The sequence below is a fragment of the Ambystoma mexicanum genome, chromosome 11 (genome assembly GCF_040938575.1).
Source record: "Ambystoma mexicanum isolate Mex_15411 chromosome 11, UKY_AmexF1_1, whole genome shotgun sequence".
Taxonomy (NCBI): domain Eukaryota; kingdom Metazoa; phylum Chordata; class Amphibia; order Caudata; family Ambystomatidae; genus Ambystoma; species Ambystoma mexicanum.
In genome coordinates, this window is record NC_090934.1 from 1,477,364,419 (window position 1) to 1,477,381,936 (window position 17,518).

The following is a 17,518-nucleotide window of genomic DNA, read 5'->3' on the forward strand; positions in this document are numbered from 1 at the left end:
ACTGAACAGGTTATCATGCCGTGTTCTTTCGAGAGAGCGGCCGCCTGCTACCTTTTTGTAACTATACTGGTAGCCACACACAATCGCAGCTAAACCACGAACGTGCATGTGTTCCACGGGGCCACCAGATGCGAGGATCATTCTTAAGGCTTACTAAAATTAAAAGGTGTATGTTAATACCCACTGGCTCTGCTGTGGGAGGGAATTGTGGCCAGACATCTCCGGGAACTGGATGTTGCCCAACCACCCTCATCTTCTGGGAGTGGCTGGCAGTTTTCAGCGCTGACGACACGGTTCTTCAGTCGTCTCCATGGTTCCCCGTCTCGACTCTTGCTTGGCAGAATTCTTCCCTATCCACAAATCTCAAGTGAACATTGGGCATTTTCTTCCTCTGAAATGTACCTTTCATTATGGAGAGGGGTGGGGCGGGGGGGCTCAAGACCCATCCCTCCACCTCCCCAGTCACTTTCTTTTGCTTACATGAGGCATCGGGCTGAGTTACTCTGGTTCTTTCGGATGTATACGCATTGTTCGAACTACAATTGTTCGAATTACAATTGACCTTTGCACAATTGACCGAATTGTGAAGGTCAATTGTTACATATATGCGGGGGAAACCCCCCCGCAACCCCCCATTATAAATATATATTACCAAACCAATATATATAGAGATATATATATGGTCAATTGTGCAAAGGTCAATTCGGGCCCTCCACTTTCGGTCAATTCGGTAATTCGAACAATTGTGTTCGAACAATTTGGGTAATACCGTTCTTTCATCTGAAGCTCCAGATGTTTACAGATTACACGCGGCTAGTGGTGGGAGCCAAGCTTAGCATGCCCAAGACCACCCTTTGAATCTAGGGCTGGATGAACTTCTGCACACTTCTCAACGTGGGCAAAACTGAAATCCTCCCCCTTAGCCCCTGATGCGCTCACCAGTCACTGCGCCAGATTTTAAAACTAGCCCCTACTCTCTTACCTTACAAGTATGTCCTCTGCTAAGGTTTCCACTTTTGACAAAAATCAAAATTACAAAAACTTGCCTAATCGTGCAATCAGTGGGGATTGGCTTGAAACGTCACAATCTTAATTGCCACCGCACTGAGAACATACCTACTGTGACGAGTCCCAATGTATTGTCACTGCTTCCATGGCAAGGGAGGCCCCTTCCCGTGAGGGGAAGGAGATGAGACTGCCACCAGATAGTCTCTCTCTGGGGGTGATACTCAGTGGATCTCATGGGGAGAGAAAAACCCTCCATGGCACCAGTGATTATCACCTTGGAAGAAGGCAGAGGCCTATACACAGTAGGGCCTGAGCGGGCAAGGCCCACCCAAACTCATTAAATACCCAGCTATGGCACAGGGAGAACCTGGTATTCACCTCCTCATCTCGGACTCCTCCTTCCTTTAACCTCAGTCAATGCCCTGTGGTCCCCTACACCTCTATGTAGAGTTGAGGAAGCCTAGTCCCAAAAGTATACTGAGATGAAGAAGAGTGCCACTGAACTCTGTTATGATCATCAGTTCAGTACTGTGACTACTAGGAAGGCTGGAACAATGAAGAATACCTATGGAAACCAACATATGCATTCTAGCTGCCAGATACTGCCTATTGGTCTCCCAAAGTACAAATTGGAAAGACTGTTATTGGTTAAGCCTGTCCCAGAGGAGCAGAGAGCAAAGTATGAATGCAGCAGAAGGAGAGATACGGGAAGAATCCGAAAACTGGGATGATGGTGGGGAGAAGCCACCATCTTTAAGGGCGTTGCCAAGAACCGGCAGGCCATGAGAAACCAAGTGCATGGAAGACTTGAGACGCCTCCAGGAGGGAAGCCACTCAGCCCAACTCACTGAGGTTGAAGCAGGGATGTGGACCACATCAGGAGCAGAGAGGAGGATCGGTCGTTCGCCCAGAGAATCGGAAAAGCCTGAGCGGGACACCATGCAGCAGGAACCCAAATACAAGGTACAGGTGCTGCCTGGGTCCATGAGGGGGTGGGACCAAACGAGCGGAGCCTAACAAGGGTCAGGGACCCGATATGAACTAAACCTGGATAATACACGGATCAAGGGCCCCAAGAGAAATCCAAAGACTGAGACATGTGCCGCATCAGTAGAGTAAACCAAGTGTCCTGGGAAGCCAATACAAAGGGGTCTGGGATCCAAGTGAACCACAGAGACAAAGCCAAATAAATGGGCCAAGCACCCGAAGGAGCTACTAAGGCAATGCCCAGAGACCCTGACAAAACCACAAAGGGAGAGATTGAAACAAACTGTATACAATATGCTATGCGCAACAGTACCTGGAAAGAGCGTACACCCAGTCTGTTCAGTTGGCCATTGAGTGAAGTTGGGGTAGAGAACCTGCGAAAGCAACACGCCAGGGTCTGGAACCCGTATGAAGTTTGGCGAGGCCCACAAAAGCCAAATACAAGGGAGAAGAAAGATCTAGTCAAGGGGCTGAAGACCAGAGCAAGTCAGAAAGAACCCCAGAAAAAATAAAGGGATCTGTGACCGACACAGACGAGAAGGGAGTTGTAAAACAAGTCGGGAGATCCCAAAACAACCCAGAGGGATCTGGGACCCATGTGAAAGAATCTCCAATCACTGCACCGCCCATCATTTCACTGACTGAAATATTGACTGCAATTGCAGCACTGCACAATGATCGGATAGATCACTCCTGCTCGCCTGCTCGGGCCCACAATCCCAAAAACCACACCCCCCCGTTTACCCCCCCCATTTACCTTTACCGCCGACATACTTGCGTGGTGCGGTGATGACACCGCAGGGACTTTATCTTTTTTTATTTTTTATCTTATCCTCTGCTTACCGTAATGGTAAGCGGAGGACACACCCCTGACACCCATTGCTGCGTCGAAGGAGAGCAGGGGACACCCCTGCTCTGCTTGGGTGCAGTAATGGTGGGTCAGGATGTTTTTTACCACGCTCAGGGGCAGTTTTAGTAATGTCGCCACAATCATGGAGACATTATGGTACAAATCCTTAAGACATTTTCTGAAATTCTGTGTTCTATAGTGAAGTCTGGCAGGATAGTGCACCAGAATTCACACAAAGTTTGGAAATTGATACTTGGGAATTGTGTTTTAAAGGGTCACTTGTGTATTCACGTCACAAATCGAACTTTAAATGTCTGTGTCCAGAATGCGAGAAGCCTCCTTCTAGGTCAAGAAGACGCCCAGTTCTTCTTGGTTTTGTGTAAGGAACGGAAATGGTTTTGGACGCAGGACATTGGGCAACAGCTTTTAAAAGACATCCAGACCGAGTCCTTGGGGTTTTTGTTGAGGTCAGGCAACCACTCCTAGAAATAGGGCAGGACAGGTTTTGCCTTTTCTATACTTCATAATAGTCTTTGCCTCCCGCCCAATGGCAGTTAGTAAAGGAAAGAATTGTCCAAGAACTCCCGCAGTATATAAAATATCACGACGTTGGCGAATGGCTGCTCATGCTGGATAAAGTCGCGACACTAGAGCGTCCTTTTCTGGTGGATAATTCTTGTCCGACTGTAATATCTGGGTTCGCTGACACCGTCAATACTGGCTGCCAATCGCCTGTGCAGGTCTCTGACATCACAATGACCAGGGATAAGAGTAGCCAGACTGAGCCAGATGTCTTGAACATTTTGAAACCGCTGGTTCCAGAAACTGTGGTCTTGCACTCCCCTGTCTCCATATCTTTACTTCCCTATATATGTACTTCTGCAAATGTGTGTGGTGGGCAGTCGCAGTGGCAGTTCTTCTTTCATGACCTTTTAAAGCTTGCTCTAAACCTAAAACCCATCCTTTTGGGACTGTTCGCAGCAAACTTGAGATGCCACCTATTGCTAATTAATCATTGCGAGAACTATTCATGGGCCCAAGACATTTTATTATCTCCAATCTCTTGCCACCTCAAAGAAGACGGAACCTAAACATGCCCTTAAGAATGAGGTGATGGCCGGGCTTTGAGAGAGAACTGGACCAAGTATCCTTGGGAGTCTAGATCTGAAGTTTTTTTGCGTAGGATTAAGTTGGGCAATTGGTGCTCAGAAGTTGATAGAGATTGTGTAGTCATTGGCTGTGGCCCTAGTAATGTTCCCATCTTCCTAGCAAACGAATCATTTTTTAAATGTGCCCTCGACCCCGAACCTGATTGTGGATTGTGCATAATGTTTCCTGTCCTGGTTTGTTGTTGTGGTATGTTTGTCTAGTGTGTACTGAGACTCCTGACCATCGTGCTCCGAAGCGTGCCCGACCCCCAGCCTAGGCCCTACTTACCTACGCAGTACATTGAGAAATAACCTGACCAGACACATCATCGGACTCTGTGCCCTCCTCACCGTTGGCAGATTCGGAACACACCGCCTAGGTCGGCTTAGTGCTGCCCAGGTGCCCCCTCCTTGCCTTTTTAGTCTGACGCTGAGAACTACATCCGCTGTCGGCTATCCCGCGAGACTCCTCCATTCTCTTGCTCACCATCGTCCCCCACCTTCCTGTCTGCTGCTGCTTTCCTCTCAGCCCTTTCCCTCCGTTTGCAACTTCTCTCCCTTCGCTGGCTTCCGTGTCCTGAAGTGACCTTTAGATTGCACGGGTCCACCTCGAAAAGGTATAAATAACACCTGGTCTAATATTGCCCACCTCGAAGACCTCCTACATTGTTGCCTTAGTTTTCTCACCACTTCGAGCATCGAGTGCATGTTGTCCTCCAGACTATTTCCCAGATCATTCTACCGCCATTTTAAAAATAAATAAAAAATGCTTCTCTGATAAAGGCAAGCACATAATGTTGTTTTCTAGACCAAGAAGCCCCAGTGAAGTTGACTATTTGTGAGTTTGGTTTTGGTTATTTTTATAGAACGTCACATTTGGAAAAAATGCCTTCAATTTGGTGAATAAGATTAATGAGCACATGTAGCTTCTCCAGCGTTCGATCTTCCATGGATTCCCGCGCTGTGAATATTCCCGGTCGCCAGGCTGGGAAATACTCACAGCACAGGAATCCAGGAAAGATCCAATGCTGGAGAAATGGAGTTACAGGTAAGAAACTACTCCCTTCTCAAATGCCATGCGAGCACAGATCAGGGAAAGGGTAGACTCGAAGTAGCAGGTGGTGCTGTAAAGTAGTATATATGGGCACCTGTGCAACGTCATTATCCACGTACATATGTGGACAAACTGTCAGATTTAGACATGCGTGTCTCATGCTGTATGATGATGTTGCTGCTTAGGGGAAATAAACTCTTCTTTCATATACAATATGTAGAGTGTGAGTACCAGTGTGTTACAGCCATACAAGTCATTGCTGCCTTATTCAACAATCCATGTTTTATGGATGTACAAAAACATTTGAACTTTTGAGATCTTATAGTTAAGCATAAACAGTTGGACTATGTACACTGTTTTGGAGAGTATGTCCTTGCAGCAGGGTGCAAAATGTGCACTTGCCACTGGCAAGTGGTATTTGACTCTTGGCGAGTAAGGGTGTGTGTGTGTGTGTGTGCGTGTGACTGACTGACTGACTGACTGAGCCCCAGTGGTCCAGGGATGAATATCGGTTTCTAAACCATCAATCGGCCCCACACCTCTAGTACACCAGAAGGGATCCGAACAGATTGCAACACAAGTCAATTATAAACCACCTTCTCCAGTTTTGATAATGCAGACGGAACAGCAGGCTCATCTCCGCAGAGTCGTGGATCGTTTGTTAGTTTCAACACACAGAAAATGCAATTATTACCCAATGAATAAAAGGGACTGTCCAGTCAAGGTTGTATAAAAATATCGACTTTATTATTACTACAACAGGGGGTAGTTGGTAAAGTGATCAGTCTTACTGTTCAAGGTTATTTGGTTTCAACACTAAGGGGCAAAGGGTCATAACTGTCTCTAGGGGCCTTCGGAGAAGGACCAGCGGGGCAGAAGCATAATGTACCTGGTGCTTAGAAGTTCTTGATGCTTCACAATGTTGAGGCGGTTCCAGAGCGCTTGGCAGCTCCTAAAGAGTTTGACACGGGAGACAGCTACGGGTAGAAGGCGGCAGGTGAGGCTGGACGGACTGCTGTAGGCTGGCCTACATGCGGCTTGCGGTCAAGAATCGTTCTCTGTTCTGTTTGGTGGATCTGGAATGCTGGTCGATGTGTCTCGGAGGGCTCTGGCGACTGCAGCGTGACAGTCAACGGTGCAGCCGGTTGCGGTTCAAGGACTCAACGGTCTCAAATGTTCTTAAGAGAGGGACGGTGCTTGATGCTTATGTGGCACTCCTACTAGCTTCTTTGCAGGGCTTGTCGTCCATTTAAGGGGGACGGCCCAAAGCTTAGAGTGTTTGAAGGCGAAGCGGCCTTGTCTTTAGTTCAGATACTCTCTCTGACACTTCCCATTTAGGAAACTTGCTGTCAGAACCTAGCAGGGCACACTGTGTGCTCGCTGGGTACCGTTTCTAGAGCTGCTGGGTGGGTCATCCGAGTCTGGTATCTCCCTCTGTTTCCTGGGAGATGTTTAGGGGCGGGATCTTGCGTCCCTCTGGGAACTCCTGGCCTTCCTTCAGCGGAGGAAGATGTAAGTTAGACTGTACTTTCTGCCCATGTCCAAAAAGTTCCTTCTTACTCCTTTCGAAGTAGTCGGATGATCTGCTAAGTGAGGGGGCTCAGCCCTATTTTAAAGCCAAATGGGCTTCAGTGGTTGGTGCAGACTGAGCCTACCTTAATTAACCAATCCTGGGTCCCTACCAACAATCTTCTGTTATGCATGAGGTCAGCACCAGAGTGCTCGGCAACAGGTCAGATGAGGGAAGACAACATATACCCAAGTCCCACCCATCTTCCTGTCTGTTGCAGATCAAAGTTTCTCTCTGGTTAGCTGAGCCCTCTGGGACTCTTGGTTAGCTGAGCCCTCTGGGACTCTTGGTTAGCTGAGCCCTCTGGGACTCTTGGTTAGCTGAGCCCTCTGGGACTCTTGGTTAGCTGAGCCCTCTGGGACTCTTGGTTAGCTGAGCCCTCTGGGACTCTTGGTTAGCTGAGCCCTCTGGGACTCTTGGTTAGCTGAGCCCTCTGGGACTCTTGGTTAGCTGAGCCCCCGGTGAGACTCTATTAAAGTGCATGTCTCCCTTTAAGTTTGTGATGAGAGCAGAGTTCCTGTCTCCCTCAAATCACATACGCCTCCCTCTGAAAGGGTTCTGCTCGGCAGGGGTTTGTACAAGGTAAATGGTAGACCCACACAAGCATTATAGTGCCTTTCATACAGAGGTGTGGAAACTAGCTTCAAGTTGACGCATTGCATAGCAAAGGGGTGTTATCCCACCTTCCTGTTGTCTGTTGGGCAACCATGCCCCTCCAACAGGCTTGCCTCAATTATCTCATTAGTATGGACTGCCATCAGTCGAACTAAACAATTGAAAAGCAGATCCATGGAGCCTTTGATTTTATTATGCTGCCCATGGCCAGAAGGTGGTGTGCTTTCCCCTTTCTTGAGATGTTTTGATGTACCCTTGGCTGCTACATTCCATCTGAACATGACTGGGAGAACAGTGCCTGTAGCTTGTCTCCTCCCTGAGTACACGTGACTATGCGTTTGGTGCAGTGAGCAGAGGGAATGTGTGCAGAATTACACATTTTCATTATCAAAAAATCCCAAGCGAGCACGCACTCCCCGTGCAAATGGTGGAATTCCTCGGTGTGTGTGCATAGGCTTGAGGTGGCGATTGACATTTGTAATGGCTGGCTAACGGCTTGCAACTTTGTGGGTGCGATTTCTCGCCGTCGCCAAAACCAGTACAAAAGGGACCCTGCAATAACTCAGACAGAAAAGAGCCAAGTTAACATTACTTTATTAATGCACAAGCATTCGCGAATGGGCAGCAAGTTCAAACGTCTCGCAAAGCAAGTCGTCAAAGTGCCGCGCTTTGCCCTGCACATCGTGGTCCTTTTATACCCATCTGTTTTACATTGTCATACATTGCTGCACATAGATTATGTCCACCACAAGGCGGTTCCTCCCAGTCATGACTTTGCATCAAGGTCAACAGTTCAACATCTGCTATTGTGGTTTCCTGTTATCTGTTATTCGCTCTCTCTCGTGCCCCTCTGTGTATCTCTGTGCACGAGGCTGTGCTTACTCATTCCTTCCCCACCCGTAATCTGCAGATAGTTTTAGCAGGCTCAACATGCTTCGACATACAGTGACCAAACACAATTCTTCTGTTAAAAACAAGTTCTTGCCAGGTCAGCAGGTCTCTTTCTAGTTTGCAATTGCTATTCATATATGGCCATTAAACGCCACCGTATAAAAGAGAAGGCCTCTTCTTTTAGCAAAAAGTACATTCTTTTAACGCATATGATGATTAGTACAAACTCCAAGTGTGAGCACAACATTACATATGTATGCGTACCTTCAATCCACCCTTTGCTCACACTTGAGCATCAATCTAAACAGTCCTAGCATAAGCAGATGGCAGGAAAGCAACATCATCACATACTGTATGTACCATAATCTTCTCCAGGCCTCCCATGTCAAAAAATTCCTGTTGTACATGGCTTTTATCCATTGGATTTAGGCGCGTTATGCTGGAAGAACACATGGAAACACAGCACGACACACATACCGGGAAACATTGGATGCAGAGACAAATTCCTACAACTATTGCCGCTAGAACCAGTATAGGCGTAAGAAGTTGCCATCCAATTTCTTTCAGGAGCTTCATCCACCAGCTATCTCCTGACCCTTCCTCCTGGTGGATGCTATCCGCCACTTTATGCAGTTTGTTTACTCCATCCAGGATTCCTGTACTCCCTTCTGGTATGTAAACACAGCATTGGGATCCCACCAAAAAACAGACTCCGCCCCTTTCTGCAGTGAGTATGTCTAAGACATACCTATTTTGGAGAGCCACTAGCCGAATTGCTTTCATTTCATAAGTAATGTTTTCCATTAGGTCTGCAGATTCTTCGATTACGAACTCAAGGGCCCTGTTTAGCTTTTGGATTTCTTGACTGTTCATAAAGATGCCCGCTGGAGGAACCAGGACCCCCATCAGATCTATAAACGTTTCCCATCCTGTAGGTTGATACGTAGGAATTTTTGGGTTTACTGCTCGTTTATTTCTGCTGTGTATTTCTTTATGCAGAGTAGACGGGGCATATACCATCACAGCCGGCATTATTCTGGCTATGTAACATACCCCAACAAAATCTTTGGCTAACCACAAATAAGCCCTCTTGTTACAGACGTAGGCATGTCCTTCAATCTGTAACAATCCCTTTGTGTAGTTATTTAGATTCACCATTTGACTGCACCCCGAGATCATTCTTTGATTACCTCTTGCGCTCCTCTTAAAACATATATTCTTTGGCCTAAACTCTTGTGTGATGGTGATAGGGGGAGGAGGTTCTCTTACTATCTGTACCATAGCAGGTGCAAGCCCGATTCCCTCAGTTTTGATTTTATAGCGTATCTTTTCCTTTAGAAGGGTTTTGTTCTCTCCTCTAACATAACAAGCGGTATTCGGTATCATGTATTGCTGTGCTGACACTATTCTCATGTAAATTAATGTACACCCCGCATCCTCAGTAACTGGCGATGCGTACACTGGGATGCCTTCACTGCTATGTCGGGGCATGTGGGTGCAGATCCAGCAATCAGTTTTATTCACTACCCCATATGTTGTGTTTATTATCTTCACGTATTCATTTTTAGCATAGTCTTCCGGGTCGTGTTGGTCATAGGCATCTCGATTCCTGCTCTTGACCCAATCTGTTCTCCCTGTTTCATTTGACTCGGGCAACAGGTTCTTTAATTCATATCTAGATGGATGTTCCAGATACCAGAATATTATGGCAAATGCTATTAGTACTACTATCGTGCATACAGAAAACAAAATTTTGCCTCTTGTGGTACAAACTGGTATTTTCCTCTTACCTTCTGTGTTTGAGGAGCATACACTTATCCGTTCAGGGACTAAACCAGCATACACGGGTGTAGACATAGTTCAGTATATGGCTCAGTATACAGCGTATATCAGTTGCAACCTAGCGATATAGCAATATCCCCTATTTAAAGCACCAGTGTCCTTATTACTCTAGTAGTGGTAGGTCTCACTGAAAACCTTCATCCGATCTGTCCCACGTCTCGTAGTGCCTGTCCCAGGAGGGGAACGCCGAAGGCCCTTCAGGCTACAAGCCCGTCGTCTTCAGTAAGGCACAATTCTGCTAAAACCAACAAGAGAGTCCAAATGTTCATCTCCCTAATGATCAAAGTTCAAAACAGTGTCCTTACACGTTGCTTGGCACATACACGTCACGGGATCGGAGGCGATGGGCACACCTGTCACTGGCATCTGGCAGTACACTTGCAACCTGCGGTTTGTCGGTTCCCTTTTCTGGAGGAATCAATAGTGGCAGCGTCTTCTTGACGTGATTCACGTGGTACCAGTGCGGTTTGCCATCAACTTTTACCGCAGTTTGTGTTGCGAGGAGAACCTGAAACGGGCCCCTCCATCTGGGTTGCAGTCCGCTGGTGCGATCGAAGGCTTTTATAACAACCCAGTCACCGGGCTGCACGTCGTGACCTTCTCCTATCAGAGGAGATGGAGCTACTGCGTTCACCTGTGCATTAATAGAAATCAGTCTATTAGTTAACCCAATACAGTACTGTTGTAATGCAGGCCATGCTTGCTCAGACAATCTCTTAGGTGATATGGGGGTCCCAATACTTGGTGGACGCCCCATAACAATTTCGAAAGGAGATAAACCATGTGTACGCTTAGGCATAGTACGCATACTCAATAATGCAATAGGCAATGCATCCGGCCATTTCAGTCCCGTTTCAGCACAAGCCTTTGCCAGTTTGTTCTTCAATACCTTATTTGTGCCCTCTATAATCCCAGCTGATTGAGGATGAAAAACTGCGTGGAAACGTTGATCAATACCAAGGGCCTTGCAAACTTTGCGTACTACTTCACCAGTAAAATGAGTCCCATTGTCAGACCATAGATATCTGGGGACCGTATACAAGGGCACCCAGTGTTTCAATATGCATTGTGCTGTGGAGGTGGCACTATTGTCCCGCAGGGGATATGCTTCCACCCATCCTGAGAACCCACATTTCATCACCAAACAGTAGGAATGTTTATTTACAGGCTCCAGCTGTATAAAGTCCATATACACCACCTCAAAAGGGCAGGTGGGTAACTTACTGTGGCCCGCCGGGGCCGGTACACCTTTCCCCACATTATATAAAACACATATTTCACATTGTTTTGCCCATTGGCGACAATACATTCCCAATCTTTTGTTGTACCACACAGTACTTAAAACTTCTTCCATAGTTCTTGCGTTAACGTGGGTTGGACCATGAGCCACGCTCACTATCACAGGTAAGTATGCGTCAGGTAGTACCCAGGTGTTCGTTTTGGTATGTGCCCATAGCCCATCTACCGTCTCCTCATATTGATCATCCTTGTGCCAAGATAGTCTTTCTTCAATGGTTGCATCTGCTTGGATTTCCTTTACGCGCTCCTTCGTCCCTTCCATAGTCACATCCCTCCCCACTATGAGCTGTCGGGCTTCCCACCGAGTGTCCCTTGTGGCAGCTAGTTTAGCCATCTGGTCAGCCAAAGAATTTCCCTGCGTGACATAATCCAGTGTTTTTTATGCGCTGAGCACTTCACTACGGCCACCATTTTGGGCAGCGTAAGGGCTTGCAATAATTCAGCAATCAATCGGGCATGTTTAATAGTATCACCTTGGGAGGTTAAAAACCCACGCTCTCCCCAGAGTTTACCAAAACTGGAAACCACCCCATGAGCGTAGGCTGAATCAGTATAAATTGTCACTTTCATACCGCTGCTTAACACTAATGCTCTCGTTAGCGCAATTAATTCTGCTGCCTGGGCCGATTTTTCACACACTTTCCCACTCTCAATCAACCGTTCCCCTGTAGTTACTGCATACCCTGCTGTTGTCTCCCCATTTGGCAGTTTGAAACAGGAACCATCACAGAATAATATACCCTCATTATCAACCAGCGGGGTGTCTTGCAGGTCTGCTCTACCCTTAGTGTGTTCTTCCATTTGGATCACACAATCATGCCTAATGTCATCAGGTGAGGTGGGCAAAGGAAGCAGTGTCGCTGGATTCAAAGTGTTACACCGTTCAATTTTTACATTACTGGCAAACAGGATCATCTCATACTGTGTGAGTCTAGCTGTAGTCAAATGCTGTGTATGCACTCTATTCAGAAGAACATCTACCGTATGTGGAACTTTTACTGTTACTTCACTCCCTAGGATGATACCTGCACTTTGTTTTAGGGCTGTCGCTGCTGCAGCTACTGCTCTCATGCATGGGGGTAGGCCTCGAGCTACTGAGTCCAGAGTGCTAGAAAAATATGCACATGGTCTCTGTTTACCCCCTTGTTCCTGTGTCAAGACTGACACAGCGCAACCTTCCTGTTCATCAACAAAAAGGCAAAATCTCTTAGTATAATCAGGTGTGCCTGTTTCCAGCTCCCGTGTCTACCAGACATCTCAAGTTTCGGTGGGGGCCGATCCTAATAGAGGCATAAGGCCCCCTTTGGTCTATAGGAACCTGCACCACTCCCGCTATCTCATTCCGGCATCCTCAGGACATATCGCTTGTGTTATCCTGAAAATCATTGTTATAGTATACCCCTTCTCCACATTCTTCACCCTGGCATACACCTTGTACTTGTGTCGTTTGTTGTGGCTGATACAGTAGATTGGGGGGAGGCGGGGCCGGCCAGGGAACATCCCCTCTTGCTTGTCCGTCAAAGGCATTGGGTTGAGGGGGTTTAAACATTCTATTGTCTTGGTTGCCGTACCCACCAGTCCTATTTCCTGGGGCAAATGTTGTCTGTGAAGGGGGCCGTACGCCCCTTCCTCTCCCACCACTCTGGGGACACTGGGATTTCCAGTGTCCGGGTCTCTTGCAGAAGGCACATACATCTTGGGGTAGCCCATCCCTCCTCCCATATAGCGCACCTCCTTGCACTGTACCTCTTCCTGTCCCTTGGCCCCCTATCATGTTGCTACTATAGCCCTGTGACGGGCCGTTATAATTGTAGTTATACCTGCCTTGGGGCCCTTGATGCAACTGTTGCATCAACACTTTGGTTTTTAAATCCTTCTCTTGTCGTGCCTTTTGTTGTCCCTTTACTCTTTCCCCTCTTTCATAATACCTGGCCATTTCGAGGAGATCCCGGGGGTTTCTAGTCATCCATGTACTTTCTGCCCTCCTAATGTTCTCCTGAATTGGCCCGTGGAGCCCCTCTACAAAGTTTGTGGCAAAGTACCGTTGGCCCGTTTCAGACCCTATCTCTAGCCCACTGTGCGCTTTGAATGCTGCTTCATAACGCAGAAAGTACTGTGCTACCTCCTCACTTGCACCCTGTATCACAGCGGACAGTTTCTCCACATTCACATCAAATGGGGGTAACACCTTTTCTAGAGCCCTCAGGACTGCCATGCCATGCCCCCTTAGGGGTTCAGGATATTCCTCATGCAGTTTTCTATTTTTGCTCGCATCCATTACATCTTTCCATTTTATTGTTTCATTGTCTTTGGCACGAAAGGGGGTCCATATTTCTTCTGGGACAATGGCTAACAATATGTTATCTACATCCTCTACGGTAAATAACCCTGGTCTGAATAACTTTCCTACTTCTTTGTAGAATCCTGCCGGGTCTATACGGGGGTCGGGGATGGACTTGGTGATATGCATTAATTCAATTCGGGATAAAGGGACATACACATAGGTGCGCATCATGTTACCAGTGGCTGCCTCTATGGTGGGTTGGCACTCTCTCATTGGCATTAATAGTAACTTTTCCGTATTTGTTTGTTCACTCACAGGGGCCTGCGCTGGTGGCGAAACAGAGGATTGATGACTAAGAGCTTTCTCTTTTTTATTTTTCTATAATCTTTTAATAGTTTCTCCACCTTAGCCATCCTCCATTCTTCCGCCCCTGAATCATCCACTCTTATATTAGATAGCAGTTTCTTATCCAATTCCGTCCTAATCCTATTCCACTGGGACACATATCTAGGCTCCTTTTCCTCTTCTATATCATCCACCCTAATAAGAAGATATTTAATTACGTTTACTTGTATAGGCCAGCCAAGGCCCTCCATCAGACTCACCAGGGTGGACATGGACTGCGAGTGTATGGATGCTATCATACGATTAGCTACGTTTTGGCCCGCCTGGTCTGCATCTTTGAGTTTAGCCTCTCTTTCCCTCACCTCTCTTTCCCATGCCCTCTTTTCCTTCTCCCATTCAACACCGCCCCTTATGACTTCCGCTATTATGTCGGACATACATCCCCATAACTGAACACTGGACGCAGTCACTGGTAGTAACGCGACAGCGTCCTGATATGCTGAGGGCAGATCCGCAGTACTCTGTCCTCTCAATTTACAGTTACCCTCATGAAAGGTATATAGTTTAGTGGCCACTGTCCTAAATTCCAAAGGTGTCAAACGCCCCAATTGGTCCCGTAGGCTGTCATTGAGGGGTGTGCCATACAGCCCGGTCATAAGGATTTGCAAGTCTCCATCTCTATCCTTTTCTACAGTAGTCGTTCTCCTATGGTCTATCAACCTATCTGGGTTTCCATACTTCATTGGGAATTCCACCCTTTCACCCTCACTGTCTGCCGGTGGAGCTGTAGCTCCTGGAAACAATAATTCAGTCTTCTAGCCCTATCACATCTTCATATCGAGGCACCGGCACGGCAGGATACATACCCCCACTGTTCTTAATCATCATATGTCTATCCAACTGATCTAGCCTCTCACCCTTCTCTTTTATCTCTAGATCATGTAATTTTTGATTTACCGTTCTCTTCTGCTCCTTTGCTTTTTGTTTATTCTGAGCATTGCGCCTGCGCATTGCTTCTACCCTCCATAGTCGTATAGCCTCAAACTGTGCGGGTCTAACCCGTCTTTTTACTAACTCTATTTCTACTTTGGATATGCGGTCCACATCAAAGGACCCGGTGTCTGGCCATTTATGCTCAATCAAATCTTTTGTGTATTCGGACCATTCTTTTAAGAACAATGTTGAATTCAATCCATGTTTAATCAACATATCAAATGCAGGGGTTCCTTCAAGAGGGGCATAGTGTCTCTTGCCTATACCACTCTTGCTGGAAGCCGCTTGACCCATTTTGTTGGTATACCGCAATTGCCTAAAACACTCACCTTTCCCAAATATGCACCTATTGGCTAACAATAATAATACATCCTCCTGGCGTATCTAACATATCATATCATCATTTCAACATTACTTCTTCATAGACGGACTTACCACCGTCCTCTTCACAAACCCTGAATCATTATTTCCTTATTCCATCATGCATCCGTCCATACCACTTATCTTAAGGGTCCCGCCAGAGTGTTCCGGACCCGAAGGGCGACAGCCTGCTGTTCCACCGCCAACGGAGCCGGAAAAACAAGGATGACGCGTTGGTTGCAATCAAAGGTGCGGATTCAGTTGTTGGGGCCCCGTGATCAATTCCTTCTCCGGTTCCGCCGCGGCGTTCCTCACCCAGTGACGGACTGTCGCTCCTTCGCGTCCCACTTCTGACACCAAAATTGTGGGTGCGGTTTCTCGCCGTCACCATAACCAGTACAAGAGGGACCCTATAAAAACTCAAACAGAAAAGAGTTGAGTAAACATTGCTTTATTAACACACAAGCATTCGCGAATGGGCCACAAGTTCAACCGTCTCGCAAAGCAAGTCGTCAAAGTGCCGCGCTTTGCCCTGCACATCGTGGTCCTTTTATACCCATCTGTTTTACATTGTCATACATTGCTGCACATAGATTATGTCCACCACAAGGCGGTTCCTCCCAGTCATGACTTTGCATCAAGGTCAACAGTTCAACATCTGCTATTGTGGTTTCCTGTTATCTGTTATTCGCTCTCTCTCGTGCCCCTCTGTGTATCTCTGTGCACGAGGCTGTGCTTACTCATTCCTTCCCCACCCATAATCTGCAGATAGTTTTAGCAGGCTCAACATGCTTCGACATACAGTGACCAAACACAATTCTTCTGTTAAAAACAAGTTCTTGCCAGGTCAGCAGGTCTCTTTCTAGTTTGCAATTGCTATTCATATATGGCCATTAAACGCCACCGTATAAAAGAGAAGGCCTCTTCTTTTAGCAAAAAGTACATTCTTTTAACGCATATGATGATTAGTACAAACTCCAAGTGTGAGCACAACATTACATATGTATGCGTACCTTCAACTTGAATGAATGTCTCTTTCTTTACAATAACCAAGATGGGGTTTAAAAGGATTCTGCATATCGAGGGCCAGAGTAGTGCAGGGCAACTGGAGGTGTCCCACTTTTGTTGCTTCTTCTTTACTCTTTTAAAAATGTTTTTCTAGAAGATAGTGGCTGGATACCCCATTGGTGCTGTGGTGAGAGGATTGTTCGGACTCCTGATCCCTCTGGAAAGTTGCCCCATTTGAGTGCACACTAGTAAATGGTGATGCGTTGCACTTTACACCTACTCTGGTCTTCTATTACTGTAAACTACAGCACACCAGTGATGAGCAACTTTACTGCTAGAGACTGGGTCATGGGCACCCAATATCCCATGGCAGGCGACTAGGCCCTAAGCTAAGCCTCTTCCACCTGTCCTGCATTTCATTAAGGACATTGCAGCATCCATTCATAAATGTTCAGAGAGATTGGCCTTGCAGCTCAGGTCTGATGCCTTGGTCTCTATATTGAGTTTGCGGTTGTGCAATGTGTCGCGTGCAAAAGTCATAGCGCTTTAGACCGGCAGCATTTAGAGAAGTTCGGCCAGCAGCCGGTGCTGGGTCGTGATTACACTCCTCTTCCAATGGCCAGTTCGTGGGGTCTCTTCTGTGGAGCAGGACGTTTTGTACATAGGTAAACTTGTACACAGCAAAGGTTTCATGGATCGGGCCTCATGGTAGCCCGCTTCTACGCTGACGCTGGACGTTAGGTCTTGATGTAGCGCATTTGTACGGGAACACATTGTTGGAAGTAGTTGGCAGAATACTTTAGGGTGGGTACTTCTTTACGCCAAGAATTTGTGAACGCAGGATAGCACAGGGGCAACGTGCTGGTCTTGGAAGCAAGGCCAAGAGAGGTTCAAATCCCAGATCCGCGCTTAGAAACCAAACTCTGGTATTAAGCAATTAAATAAATAATGCTGCAAGTTCTTTTTTAAATGCCTCACTTCTGGGTGACCAGCTGACGCTTCACTGGCACCTGCATGAAGGCGAGCAGTTTATGGTCGGACTTTTAGAGTAGGAACACCATATGCCCCCATAATGCCAATCCTTCCTTTTGGAAAAATGGTGACCGGGATCAGTGTGAAAAACCTGGCAAACCTAAGGGAACCACTTCCCTAAGCTCGTTTGAACTTAAAGAATGTGTTTTTTTTAATTTTTTTTTTGTTTTTTTTTTAATAAAAAAAAAAACTTATTGGGCAGGAACACATTTAATTAAAATGTTTCAAAAAA

At 46.7% G+C, this 17,518-nt stretch overlaps 1 protein-coding gene and 1 long non-coding RNA gene across 2 annotated transcripts in view; one reads left to right on the forward strand and one right to left on the reverse strand.

Moving 5' to 3' along the window:
• Positions 1-17,518, forward strand: part of FURIN (furin, paired basic amino acid cleaving enzyme) — a 369,732-nt gene that overhangs the window by 267,766 nt on the left and 84,448 nt on the right. The window lies entirely within an intron of this gene.
• On the reverse strand, positions 7,811-16,258 carry LOC138504599 (uncharacterized). The gene is made up of 2 exons (XR_011279870.1): positions 15,710-16,258; positions 7,811-10,599 (listed from the first exon to the last, which is right to left on the reverse strand). It is a non-coding gene; the product is annotated as an uncharacterized lncRNA (long non-coding RNA).